At 38.1% G+C, this 14,730-nt stretch overlaps 1 long non-coding RNA gene across 4 annotated transcripts; it reads left to right on the top strand.

Moving 5' to 3' along the window:
- Positions 1–9,544: 9,544 nt before the first annotated feature.
- LOC127921334 (uncharacterized) lies at positions 9,545–11,785 on the top strand. 4 transcript variants are annotated; one of them, XR_008108710.1, is made up of 5 exons: positions 9,545–9,653; positions 9,750–9,941; positions 10,550–10,613; positions 11,202–11,297; positions 11,526–11,785. It is a non-coding gene; the product is annotated as an uncharacterized LOC127921334 (long non-coding RNA). The 4 variants fall into 4 exon arrangements; XR_008108711.1 differs by lacking the exon at positions 10,550–10,613 and adding an exon at positions 11,030–11,093 and having other exon boundaries at positions 9,553–9,941; XR_008108712.1 differs by lacking the exon at positions 9,750–9,941 and having other exon boundaries at positions 9,554–9,685.
- Positions 11,786–14,730: the final 2,945 nt, after the last annotated feature.

Genomic DNA, 14,730 nt, shown 5'->3' with positions numbered 1-14,730 from the left:
CTAGTGCTCTGCTCTGTTGGAAGTGCATCCTGCCAGTGAGCAGCAGAGTGTTTGAAGTGCATCCTGCCAGTGAGCAGCAGAGTGTTTGAAGTTGGTACACATTGTCCAACGATGTGCTTCCACAACGAAACAACAATACGGAATAATACAACAATAATACAACAATAATACAACAACAATACAACAATAATACAACAATAATACAACAACAATACAACAATAATACAACAATAATACAACAACAATACAACAACAATACAACAATAATACAACAACAATACAACAATAATACGGAATAATACAACAATAATACAACAATAATACAACAACAATACAACAATAATACAACAACAATACAACAATAATACAACAATAATACAACAACAATACAACAATAATACAACAATAATACAACAACAATACAACAATAATACAACAATAATACAACAACAATACAACAACAATACAACAATAATACAACAATAATACAACAATAATACAACAATAATACAACAATAATACAACAACAATACAACAATACGGAATAATACAACAACAATACAACAATAATACAACAACAATACAACAATAATACAACAACAATACAACAACAATACAACAACAATACAACAATAATACAACAATAATACAACAATAATACAACAATAATACAACAACAATACAACAATAATACAACAATAATACAACAATAATACAACAATAATACAACAACAATACAACAACAACAATACAACAATAATACAACAATAATACAACAATAATTCAACAATAATACAACAACAATACAACAATAATACAACAATAATACAACAATAATACAACAATAATACAACAACAATACAACAACAATACAACAATAATACAACAATAATACAACAATAATACAACAACAATACAACAATAATACAACAATAATACAACAATAATACAACAATAATACAACAACAATACAACAACAATACAACAATAATACAACAACAATACAACAATAATACAACAATAATACAACAATAATACAACAATAATACAATAATACAACAATACAACAACAATACAACAACAATACAACAATAATACAACAACAATACAACAATAATACAACAATAATACAACAATAATACAACAATACGGAATAATACAACAATAATACAACAATAATACAACAATAATACAACAATAATACAACAACAATACAACAACAATACAACAATAATACAACAATAATACAACAATAATTCAACAATAATACAACAACAATACAACAATAATACAACAATAATACAACAATAATACAACAATAATACAACAACAATACAACAACAATACAACAATAATACAACAATAATACAACAATAATACAACAACAATACAACAATACGGAATAATACAACAATAATACAACAATAATACAACAATAATACAACAACAATACAACAATAATACAACAACAATACAACAATAATACAACAATAATACAACAATAATACAACAATAATACAACAACAATACAACAACAATACAACAACAATACAACAATAATACAACAATAATACAACAATAATACAACAATAATACAACAATAATACAACAATAATACAAATAATACAACAATAATACAACAACAATACAACAACAATACAACAACAATACAACAATAATACAACAATAATACAACAATAATACAACAACAATACAACAACAATACAACAATAATACGGAATAATACAACAATAATACAACAATAATACAACAATAATACAACAACAATACAACAATAATACAACAACAATACAACAACAATACAACAACAATACAACAACAATACAACAACAATACAACAATAATACAACAATAATACAACAACAATACAACAATAATACAACAATAATACAACAATAATACAACAATAATACAACAATACAACAATACGGAATAATACAACAATAATACAACAATAATACAACAATAATACAACAACAATACAACAATAATACAACAATAATACAACAACAATACAACAACAATACAACAATAATACAACAATAATACAACAACAATACAACAATAATACAACAATAATACAACAACAATACAACAATAATACGGAATAATACAACAATAATACAACAATAATACAACAACAATACAACAACAATACAATAATACAACAACAATACAACAATAATACAACAATAATACAACAATAATACAACAATAATACAACAATAATACAACAATAATACAATAATACAATAATACAACAATAATACAACAATAATACAACAATAATACAACAACAATACAACAATAATACAACAATAATACAACAACAATACAACAACAATACAACAATAATACAACAATAATACAACAACAATACAACAATAATACAACAATAATACAACAACAATACAACAATAATACAACAATAATACAACAACAATACAACAATAATACAACAATAATACAACAACAATACAACAATAATACAACAATAATACAACAACAATACAACAACAATACAACAATAATACAACAACAATACAACAATAATACAACAATAATACAACAACAATACAACAATAATACAACAATAATACAACAATAATACAACAACAATACAACAATACGGAATAATACAACAATAATACAACAATAATACAACAATAATACAACAACAATACAACAATAATACAACAATAATACAACAACAATACAACAACAATACAACAATAATACAACAATAATACAACAACAATACAACAACAATACAACAATAATACAACAATAATACAACAACAATACAACAATAATACAACAATAATACAACAATAATACAACAATAATACAACAACAATACAACAATAATACAACAATAATACAACAATAATACAACAACAATACAACAATAATACAACAATAATGCAACAATACCAACACAAAGTCAATGTCTCAGTAGAATATAATAAACATTTATATCATACAGGACGGCACCATTTATAGTGTGTGTGTGTGTGTGTGTGTGTGTGTGTGTGTGTGTGTGTGTGTGTGTGTGTGTGTGTGTGTGTGTGTGTGTGTGTGTGTGTGTGTGTGTGTGTGTGTGTGTGTGTGTGCGTGCGTGCGTGTGTGTGTTAGCCACTAGCAGTGTTAGAAGTGACTCAGCATTTTCCAAGGACAAATGTCATTGTGATTGTTATCCCACACACATGCACAGCTCTACCATCGTACCTTAATCAACTAAGATAATAATAACGAATAAATAATAACTAAATACTGCTCTACTATCGTACCTTAATCAACTAATGTAATAATAACTGAATACTGCCCTACTATCGTACCTTAATCAACGCTGACTAAACTGATACACTGTTCTCTTTCTCTCTCTGTCTGGTGTGGATTTTCTCACAGGCTGGTGTGAATTTGATGGCCTGCAGGAAACTAAATAGCTGACAGTTAAGGACAGTCTGGTGTCAGGGCTCAGAAAATGTTAGGTCCTATAGCTTTGACACTGATGCACACTGACTCACACACTCAACCACAACAAGTGTTAGGGTGTAGGAGCATCACAAATGGAGAGAGAGAGAGAGAGAGAGAGAGAGAGAGAGAGAGAGAGAGAGAGAGAGAGAGAGAGAGAGAGAGAGAGAGAGAGAGAGAGAGAGAGAGAAAGTGTGTGTGTCACCATGCTTTGGCGTCCTTGACCTTCCTTTTCAAAACAAATCTATTCTACATCACAGAGAGAGAGAGAGAGAGAGACATTGGTTGTGAAAGCACTTTGTAAGCGACAGGCTCTTTTCTGCTACTTCAACACACTAGACAGTCTGTCTGTTCCCCATCACAAATAACAGCATCTTAAGGCTCACCATAGGATCCTAACGATGAACCCGCAAGATGGTTTTGGGAAACCCACATCCAAGAAGCAGTCAGGCGTCTTTGTCTTCGTCTTGTTGTGTCCCGTGTATATGTACCGTACGTCCCTCTAAGGCCCTTCTAGCCCGCTAGCTGTCTGAATCGTCTCCAGCTCGCCTAGCTACCCACTGGTCCCTATGATCACTCGGCTATGCCTAGGTTTCCCTCCACTGTATTCACATCCTACCTTTGACTGTACATTATGCCTTGAATCTATTCTATTGCGCCCAGAAACCTGCTACTTTTACTGTTCGTAGTAGAAGACCAGGTCTGATAGCCGTACCCTTATCCTACTCCTCCTCTGTTCCTCTGGTGATGTTAACCCCTGCAGTGCTTTCCTCCACTCCCATTCCCCAGGTGCTCTCATTTGTTGACTTCTGTAACTGTAAAAGCCTTAGTTTCATGTATGTTCACACTAGAAGCCGACTCCCTAAGTTTGTTTTACTCACTGCTTTAGCACACTGTGCCAACCCTGATGTCCTAGCTGTGTCTGAATCCTGGCTTAGGAAGACCACCAAAAACCCTGAAATTTCCATCCAACATTTTCCGACAAGATAGAACTGCCGAAGGGGGCAGAGTTGCAATCTACTGCAGAGATAGCCTGTAGAGTTCTGTCTTGCTATTATCCAGGTCTGTGCCCAAACAATTTGAGCTTCTACTTTTAAAAATTCACCTTTCCAGGAACAAGTCTCTCACCGTTGCCGCTTGCTATAGACCACCTTCTGCTCCCAGCTGAACTGATTTCCCCCCATCTATCTTCAGAGCTCGTGCTGTTAGGTGACCTAAACCGGGACATGCTTAACACCCCGGCCATCCTACAATCCAAGCTTAATGCCCTCAATCTCACACAAATTATCAATGAACCTACCAGGTACAACCCCAAATCCGTAAACATAGGCACCCCCATAGATATCTTCCTAACCAACCTGCCCTCCAAATACATCTCTGCTGTCTTCAACCAGGATCTCAGTGATCACTGCCTCATTGCTTGGTTCCGTAATGGGTCTGTGGTCAAACGACCACCCTCATCACTGTCAAACGCTCCCTAAAACACTTCTGCGAGCAGGCCTTTCTAATCGACCTGGCCAGGGTATCCTGGAATGATATTGACCATATTCCGTCAGTAGAGGATGCCTGGTTATTCTTTAAAAGTAACTTCCTCACCATCTAAATAAGCATGCCCCTTTCAAACAATGGAGAACCAGGAACAGATATAGCCTCTGGTTCACTCCAGACCTGACAGTCCAGGAACAGATATAGCCCTTGGTTCACTCCAGACCTGACAGTCCAGGAACAGATATAGCCCTTGGTTCACTCCAGACCTGACAGTCCAGGAACAGATATAGCCCTTGGTTCACTCCAGACCTGACAGTCCAGGAACAGATATAGCCCTTGGTTCACTCCAGACCTGACAGTCCAGGAACAGATATAGCCCTTGGTTCACTCCAGACCTGACAGTCCAGGAACAGATATAGCCCTTGGTTCACTCCAGACCTGACAGTCCAGGAACAGATATAGCCCTTGGTTCACTCCAGACCTGATTGCCCTTGACCAGTACAAAAACATCCTGTGGCGCACTGTATTAGCATCGAATAGCTCCCGCGATATGCAACTTTTCAGGGAAGTTAGGAACCAATATACACAGGCAGTTAGGAAAGCAAAGGCTAGCTTTTTCAAACAGAAATTTGCATCTTGAAGCACAGACTCCAAAAGTTCTGGGACATTGTAAAGTCCATGGAGAATAAGAGCCCTTCCTCCCATCTGCCTACTGCACTAAGGCTAGGAAACACTGTCACCACCGATTTATCCATGATAATTGAGAATTTCAATAAGAATTTTTCTACGGCTGGCCAGGCTTTCCACCTGGCCACCCCTACCCCGGTCAACAGCCCTGCACCCCCACAGCAACTTGCCCATGCCTCCCCCATTTCTCCTTCACTCAAATCCAGATAGCTGATGTTCTGAAAGAGCTGCAAAATCTGGACCCCTACAAATCAGTAGTGCTAGACAATCTGGACCCTCTCTTTCTAAAATGATCAGCGAAATTGTTGTAACCCCTATTACTAGCCTGTTCAACCTCTATTTCGTATCGTTTGAGATTCCCAAAAATTGGAAAGCACAGCGGTCATCCCCCTCTTTCAACTTCTTTGGCATTTTCACTTTTGGATAAATAGCATGCCCAGAGTAAACTGCCTCCTACTCAGTCTCAGATGCTAATATATGCATATTATTATTAGTATTGGATCTAATTATTTTTACGTTTGTAGTTTTCCATTGACTGCCTATACAGATTCCATTGACTTAGGAATCAAATTGCACTTCCTATGGCTTCCACTAGATGTCAACAGTCTTTAAAAATTGTTTCAGGCTTGTATTCTGAAAAATTTAAATATTATTGATTATTATGACTAAAAACAACCTGAGGATTGATTATTAACATCGTTTGACATGTTTCTACGAACTTTACTGATACTTTTCAGATTTTTCGTCTGCCTGTTTTGATTGCCTTTGAGCCTATTTTTGGATATAAAGAGGGACTTTAACGAACAAAACGAAAATGTATTGAGTAAATGGGAGTCTTGTGAGTGCAACCATATGAAGATATTCAAAGGTAAGTGATTCATTTTATTGCTATTTCTGACTTGTGTAACTCCTCTACTTGGCTGGTAACTGTTTGTAATGATTTGTCTGCTGGGCGCTGTTCTCAGATAATCGCATGGTGCGCTTTCGCCGTATAGCCTTTTTGAAATCTGACACCGTGGTTGGATGAACAAGAAGTTAATCTTTAAACCGATGTTTAACACTTGTATGATTTATGAATTTATATAATGAGTATTTCTGTTTTTGAATTTGGCGCTCTGCAATTTCACTGGATGTTGGCCTGGTGGGAAGCCACCGTCCCACACCCCCTAACGAGCTTCAATACCATACAACTCTCCTTCCGTGGCCTCCAACAGCTCTTAAATGCAAGTAAAACTAAATGCATGCTCTTCAACCGATTGCTACCAGCACCTGCCTGCCCGCCCAGCATCACTACTCTGGACGGTTCTGACTTAGAATATGTGGACATCTACAAATACCTAGGTGTCTAGTTAGACTGTAAACTTTCCTTCCAGACTCACATTAAGCATCTCCAATCCAAATCTAGAATCGGCTTCCTATTTCGCAACAAAGCTTCCTTCACTCATGCTGCCAAACATACCCTCGTAAAACTGACTATCCTACCGATCCTTGACTTCGGCGATGTAATTTACAAAATAGCCTCCAACACTCTACTCAGCAAATCAGATGCAGTATATCACAGTGCCATCCGTTTTGTCACCAAAGCGTTGGCTGGCCCTCGCTTCACACTCGTCGCCACACCCAGGTCATCTACAAGTCTCTGCTAGGTAAAGCCCCGCCTTCTCTAAAAAGTCCATCCAATCTACCTCATCCCCATACTGTTTTTTTTGTTGCTCTTTTCCACCCCAGTATCTCTACTTGCACATTCATCTTCTGCACATCCATCACTCCAGTGTTTAATTGCTAAATTGTAATTATTTTGCCACTGTGGCCTATTTATTGCCTTACCTCCCTTATCTCATATGCACATTCTGTATATAGACTTTTGTTCTATTGTGTTATTGACTGTATGTTTGTTTATTCCATGTGTAACTCTGTGTTGTTGTTTGTTTATTCCATGTGTAACTCTGTGTTATTGACTGTATGTTTGTTTATTCCATGTGTAACTCTGTGTTGTTGTTTGTATGTTTATTTATTCCATGTGTAACTCTGTGTTGTTGTTTGTATGTTTGTTTATTCCATGTGTAACTCTGTGTTGTTGTTTGTTTATTCCATGTGTAACTCTGTGTTATTGTTTGTATATTCCATGTGTAACTGTGTTGTTGTTGTTTGTATATTCCATGTGTAATTCTGTTGTTGTTGTTTGTATGTTTATTTATTCCATGTGTAACTCTGTGTTATTGACTGTATGTTTGTTTATTCCATGTGTAACTCTGTGTTGTTGTTTGTTTATTCCATGTGTAACTCTGTGTTATTGACTGTATGTTTGTTTATTCCATGTGTAACTCTGTGTTGTTGTTTGAGCCTCACTGCTTTGCTTTATCTTTGACAGGTCTCAGTTGTAAATGAGAACTTGTTCTCAACTGGTTTACCTGTTTAAATAAAGGTGAAATAAAAAAATATATGTAAACCGGACCCAGGTCAAAATTCGATTTAAGATTAGTTTATTAGTCACAGGGTCTCAGATGTAATTTCAGGGTACAGTGAAATGCTTAATCTCCAACAGTGCAGGTCAAAAAGACAAGTGACTGAATCAGTAATAGAAAACAAAACAAATAAAAATATATAGTTAACAGAGATGTGAAAGTTAACATGTAGAGTCAGAAGGTTTAGAACACTTACTCTTTCCAGGATTTGGGGGATTTTTTATTTTCACTATTTTCTACATTGTCGAATAATAGTGAAGACATCACAACTATGAAATAACACATGTGGAATGAGGGTTTCTTTCCAGAGAGACATCGGGGATTGTAACATACACGTAAACATGGCTGTCTAAGGATATACTGTCTGAGTCCAGTCAGTTGGATTCTCAGTTCTTTGCGCAGACAGGAATAAAGAACTCTCCGGGAAGAAGAAAGGCGAATGGTAGTGTATGTTTCATGATTAACTACTCATGGTGTGATTGTGATAACATACAGGAACTCAACCTGGCCTAGAATACCTCACAATCAAATGCAGACCATATTACCTCCCAAGATAATTCTCTTCAGTTATAGTCACAGCTGTGTATATGCCCAGTCAAGTTGATACCCTCCAAGGAAGTCGTTGGACTTTATGCAAACTGGAAAACACACATCCTCATTTATTGTAGCAATTTAACAAAACAAAAATTTGAGGAATTTAACAAAGCATATTTGAGGAAAAGGCTGCCATAGTTCTATCAACACATTGCCTGTAGTCGCACTGCTAAAACACTCGACCGGGAGAAGTTGGAGTAGCAAGTAACTTCAAGATTGTTTTGAACATGCGGACTGGGATATATTCTCCTCCAATAATAACATTGACGATAATACTGATAGGGTGACTGAGTTAATCATTAAGTGTATAGCAGATGTTGTACCCGCTATAACTATTACTAAACCTACACCTTCCAGAAATCATGTATAGATGGCAGCGTTCGCACAAAACTGAAAGTGCGAACCACCGCATTTAACCGTGGAAAGATGACTGGGAATATGGCTGAATATAAACAGTGTAGTTATTCCCTCCTTAAGGCAATCAAACAGACAAAACGTCAGTATAGAGACAAAGTGGAGTTTTAATTCAACAACCAGGGACAACCAGGGACTACAAAACAAAAACCAGCCACACTGAGGACACCGACATCTTTCTTCCGGACAAGCTAAACACCTTCTTCACCCGCTTTAAGAATAACACAGTGCTACTGACGCAGCCCGAGTACCATGTAATAACATGGCTATATACAGGAAGTATCAGGTAATAGCATGGCTATATACAGGAAGTACCAGGTAATAACATGGTTATACACAGGGAGGACCAGGTAATAACATGGTTATATACAGGGAGTACTAGGTAATAACATGGTTATATCCAGGGAGTACCAGGTAATAACATGGTTATATACAGGGAGTACCAGGTAATAACATGGTTATATACAGGGAGTACCAGGTAATAACATGGTTATATACAGGGAGTACCAGGTAATAACATGGTTATATACAGGGAGTATCAGGTAATAACATGGTTATATACAGGGAGTATCAGGTAATAACATGGTTATATACAGGGAGTACCAGGTAATAACATGGTTATATACAGGGAGTACCAGGTAATAACATGGTTATATACAGGGAGTACCAGGTAATAACATGGTTATATACAGGGAGTATCAGGTAATAACACGGTTATATACAGGGAGTACCCAGTAATAACATGGCTATATACAGGGAGTACCAGGTAATAACATGGTTATATACAGGGAGTATCAGGTAATAACATGGTTATATACAGGGAGTACCAGGTAATAACATGGTTATATACAGGGAGTACCAGGTAATAACATGGCCATATACAGGGAGTATCAGGTAATAACATGGCCATATACAGGGAGTACCCAGTAATAACATGGTTATATACAGGGAGTACCAGGTAATAACATGGTTATATACAGGGAGTACCAGGTAATAACATGGCCATATACAGGGAGTACCCAGTAATAACATGGCTATATACAGGGAATACCAGGTAATAACACAGCTATATACAGGGAGTACCAGGTAATAACATGGTTATATACAGGGAGTACCCAGTAATAACATGGCCATATACAGGGAGTACCCAGTAATAACATGGCTATATACAGGGAGTACCAGGTAATAACATGGTTATATACAGGGAATACCAGGTAATAACATGGTTATATACAGGGAGTACCAGGTAATAACACGGTTATATACAGGGAATACCAGGTAATAACATGGTTATATACAGGAAGTACCAGGTAATAACATGGTTATATACAGGGAGTACCAGGTAATAACATGGCCATATACAGGGAGTACCCAGTAATAACATGGCTATATACAGGGAGTATCAGGTAATAACACGGTTATATACAGGGAGTACCCAGTAATAACATGGCTATATACAGGGAGTACCAGGTAATAACATGGTTATATACAGGGAGTACCAGGTAATAACATGGCCATATACAGGGAGTACCAAGTAATAACATGGCTATATACAGGGAGTACCAGGTAATAACATGGTTATATACAGGGAGTACCAGGTAATAACATGGTTATATACAGGGAGTACCAGGTAATAACATGGTTATATACAGGGAGTACCAGGTAATAACATGGCCATATACAGGGAGTACCAGGTAATAACATGGTTATATACAGGGAGTACCAGGTAATAACATGGTTATATACAGGGAGTACCAGGTAATAACATGGTTATATACAGGGAGTATCAGGTAATAACATGGTTATATACAGGGAGTACCCAGTAATAACATGGCTATATACAGGGAGTACCAGGTAATAACATGGCTATATACAGGGAGTATCAGGTAATAACACGGTTATATACAGGGAGTACCCAGTAATAACATGGCTATATACAGGGAGTACCAGGTAATAATAATAATAATAACATGGTTATATACAGGGAGTATCAGGTAATAACATGGTTATATACAGGGAGTACCCAGTAATAACATGGCTATATACAGGGAGTACCAGGTAATAACATGGCTATATACAGGGAGTACCAGGTAATAACATGGCTATATACAGGGAGTACCAGGTAATAACATGGCTATATACAGGGAGTACCAGGTAATAACATGGCCATATACAGGGAGTACCCAGTAATAACATGGCTATATACAGGGAGTATCAGGTAATAACACGGTTATATACAGGGAGTAAGTACCAGGTAATAACACGGTTATATACAGGGAGTACTAGGTAATAACATGGCTATATACAGGAAGTACCAGGTAATAACATGGTTATATACAGGGAGTACCAGGTAATAACACGGTTATATACAGGGAGTACCAGGTAATAACATGGTTATATACAGGGAGTACCAGGTAATAACATGGTTATATACAGGGAGTACCAGGTAATAACATGGTTATATACAGGGAGTACCAGGTAATAACATGGCTATATACAGGGAGTACCAGGTAATAACATGGTTATATACAGGGAGTACCAGGTAATAACATGGTTATATACAGGGAGTACCAGGTAATAACATGGTTATATACAGGGAGTACCAGGTAATAACATGGCTATATACAGGGAGTACCAGGTAATAACATGGTTATATACAGGGAGTACCAGGTAATAACATGGCTATATACAGGAAGTACCAGGTAATAACATGGCCATATACAGGGAGTATCAGGTAATAACATGGTTATATACAGGGCATACCAGGTAATATCATGGTTATATACAGGTTATTAACATAAAATAAATTAAAATGTAAAACTGTAAAAGATAATTTTAATGTGTCCCAAAGGGCACCCCATAGAACCCTATTCCCTATATAGTACACTACTATAGACCAGAGCCCTATTCCCTATATAGTGGTACTACTATAGACCAGAGCCCTATTCCCTATATAGTGCACTACTTTAGACCAGAGCCCTATTCCCTATATAGTGCACTACTTTAGACCAGAGCCCTATGGCACCCTATTCCCTATATAGTGCACTACTATAGACCAGAGCCCTATGGCACCCTATCCCCTATATATAGTGCACTACTATAGACCAGAGCCCTATGGCACCCTATCCCCTATGTAGTGCACTACTTTAGACCAGAGCCCTATGGTACCCTATTCCCTATGTAGTGCACTACTTTAGACCAGAGCCCTATGGCACCCTATTCCCTACATAGTGCACTACTTTAGACCAGAGCCCTATTCCCTATATAGTGCACTACTTTAGACCAGAGCCCTATGGCACTCTATTCCCTATATAGTGCACTACTTTAGACCAGAGCCCTATGGAACCCTATATAGTGCACTACTTTAGACCAGAGGCCTAAATAATGCCATTTAGGACAAAGTCCTTGAGTTCCGCAGTAATTCAGATTTTCATTTCTCATACCATCAATCACTATCACTGATTGGCTAGAATCCACACACCTGGTTAAACCAGTCTCTGTGTGTGTGTGTGTGTGTGTGTGTACCACCACGGAAAATACCAACACACACACACACACACACACACACACACACACACACACACACACACACACACACACACACACACACACACACACACACACACACACACACACACACACACACATCACAGACTGTAGTAGAACTAGCTTCTGACAAGCAGAATGACAAATTGCTCTGATAACTTTCCAAACGTTACGACAAGAATACCAATAAGTTACGTCTGTAGAAACACAGTCAGAGTGGAGCACGACTCCACAACGAAGCAGCTTCGTCTGTAGAAACACAGTCAGAGTGGAGCACGACTCCACAACGAAGCAGCTTCGTCTGTAGAAACACAGTCAGAGTGGAGCACGACTCCACAACGAAGCAGCTTCGTCTGTAGAAACACAGTCAGAGTGGAGCACGACTCCACAACGAAGCAGCTTCGTCTGTAGAAACACAGTCAGAGTGGAGCTACGTCTGTAGAAACACAGTCACAGTCAGAGTGGAGCACGACTCCACAACGAAGCAGCTACGTCTGTAGAAACACAGTCAGAGTGGAGCACGACTCCACAACGAAGCAGCTACGTCTGTAGAAACACAGTCAGAGTGGCAAATCTAATGGTCTTGAATAGGTAATGAACATCTAGCCGCTCGAGAGCACCCTTACCTGCCGATCTATCAATTACATCCCGGTAATCTATCAGGGGTAGGATGGTCATCTGAATCAGGGTTAGTTTGGCAGCTGGGGTGAAAGAGGAGCGATTACGATAGAGGAAACCGAGTCTAGATTTAACTTTAGCCTGCAGCTTTGATATGTGCTGAGAGAAGGACAGTGTACCGTCTAGCCATACTCCCAAGTACTTGTATTAGGTGACTACCTCAAGCTCTAAACCCTCAGAGGTAGTAATCACACCTGTGGGAAGAGGGGCATTCTTCTTACCAAACCACATGACCTTTGTTTTGGAGGTGTTCGGAAAAGGGTTAAGGGCAGAGAAAGCTTGTTGGACACTAAGAAAGCTTTGTTGTATAACACAAAATCCCGGGAAGGGCCAGCTGAGTATAAGACTGTATCATCTGCATGTAAACGGATGAGAGAGCTTCCTACTCCCTGAGCTATGTTGTTGATGTAAATTGAGAAGAGTGTGGGGCCTAGGATTGAGCCTTGGGGTACTCCCTTGGTGACAAGTAGTGGCTGAGACAGCAGATGTTCTGACTTTATACACTGCACTCTTTGAGAGAGGTAGTTAGCGAACCAGCCCAAAGCCCCCTCAGAGACACCAATACTCCTTAGCCGGCCCACAATAATGGAATGGTCTACCGTATCAAAAGCTTTGGCCAAGTCGATAAAAATAGCAGCACACTATTGCTTAAAATGTACGGCAATTGAGGACCTTTAAGGTTGCAGTGACACATCCATAACCTGAGTGGAAACCAGATTGCATACCAGAGAGAATACTACAGACATCAAGAAAGACAGTCAGTTGGTTTTACTACAGACATCAAGAAAACCAGTCAGTTGGTTTTACTACAGACATCAAGAAAGCTAGTCAGTTGATTATTGACACGGTTTTCCAAGACTTTTGATAAACAGGGCAAAATAGAAACAGGCCTATAACAGTTAGGATCAGCCTGATCTCCCCCTTTAAATAAAGGACGAACTGCCCTCAAAGCAATGGGAACCTCCCCAGAAAGGAGAGACAGGTTAAAAAGGTCAGAGACAGGCTTGGTGATGATAGGAGCAGCAACCTTATAGAAGAAAGGGTCTTAACCATCTGACCCATGACTCATGTAAGCCATGTAGAAACCTGACTGCCCCTATGATCGCACCCCCCTAGGGGCAGACATGGAACACCTCAGTAAAGAACACTAAGCATTAATCAACATCAGAGTGGATAAAGGAGAGCTGCGGTTACAGGGACCAACATTCTCTGAGTTTGTCAGTTTATTACAGACCATGTTGTCATGTCAACATTAGACCATGTTTAGGACAGACCGTGTTGCCATGTCAACATTAGACCGTGTTTAGAACAGACCGTGTTGTCGTGTCAACATTAGACCATGTTGCCATGTCAACATTAGACC

The sequence above is a fragment of the Oncorhynchus keta genome, unplaced genomic scaffold (genome assembly GCF_023373465.1).
Source record: "Oncorhynchus keta strain PuntledgeMale-10-30-2019 unplaced genomic scaffold, Oket_V2 Un_contig_2206_pilon_pilon, whole genome shotgun sequence".
NCBI lineage: Eukaryota > Metazoa > Chordata > Actinopteri > Salmoniformes > Salmonidae > Oncorhynchus > Oncorhynchus keta.
The sequence above is the reverse complement of the archived record's forward strand: the minus strand, read 5'-3'. Positions and strand labels throughout refer to the sequence as shown.